Consider the following 1,075-nt stretch of genomic DNA (forward strand, 5'->3'; position numbering starts at 1 on the left):
GCAAAGGTGTAAGAAAAAAAAAACATCTGTTTATAACTGTAAGTGGGAGAGTGAAGTTAGAAGTCAATTGTAGTTGAAAACTAACTCCAGGCATTTTTTTTTTTTGTATTTTAATTTTAAAATTGTAAACTAGATTGACAGAAAAAGCCTAAAAATGAAGACAAATGAGCAAAATCGAACTCTTGCATGTGTTGAAGATTTCTAAGATTCAAAAACAAGTCTATTTGTTAGACACTCTTAATTTCCCTAAAAGGTATCTCCAATCTTTTTACATTTTTATGTAATGATATTTGGTATGTTTCCCTAAAAATAATTTCCGAACATGTTTCAGATACATTTGTTATTTAGATATTTTTATATTCATATACATCAAAATCGAACTCATCCAAACCTAGAACGATTCAACTCAAAACCCACACATAAATTTATAATATTCAAGCATAGGCTAATTTCAAAAAAAAAAAAATAACAATAACTGAAAAGAACAACATGTACCTAAATGGATAGTAACTGATTTTATAAACTAATAAAAATGACTTTTTCTATGTGTTTGAATAAATTAAGTGAAATAGAAAGAGCTTTTTATTTAGTAAAATAATTGTATGGATTGAAAAATTAAGTGACAATAAATGTAATACATTTTTATTATTTTGATTTAAGTTATTACTTTATTCACAAAATGATGCAAGACTTTTCAAGGGTCCATGAACAAATCAATGTAGTATAAAAGATTGTCGAACCAATCCTAGATGATTCTAAAGCAAAGGGAATGCAAGTTCATGTTTAAGCTAAGTGCGATCCAGTTTTAAAGATGGTATGAAGTAAGAACTAATAAGCTAATGCAATAAAGTAATGATAGGAAATGCCTAGAGATCTATTTTAGTATGATCAAGACTAAAATAACATTGAGAACCCTCAACAAGCATGGAAACAAGTAAATCTAACACTAAACATTCATCTAGAGATACTAAGCTAAATAAGCTCTATCTCTAGTTGAATGTTCTTTTGGTAAAGCAACTCAAGCGTCTAATCTCTTAGGTTGAATGTTACTAAAGCAAACATGGAGAATAAGTCC

The sequence above is a fragment of the Brassica oleracea genome, chromosome C1 (assembly GCF_000695525.1).
Source record: "Brassica oleracea var. oleracea cultivar TO1000 chromosome C1, BOL, whole genome shotgun sequence".
Classification (NCBI taxonomy): Eukaryota; Viridiplantae; Streptophyta; class Magnoliopsida; order Brassicales; family Brassicaceae; genus Brassica; species Brassica oleracea.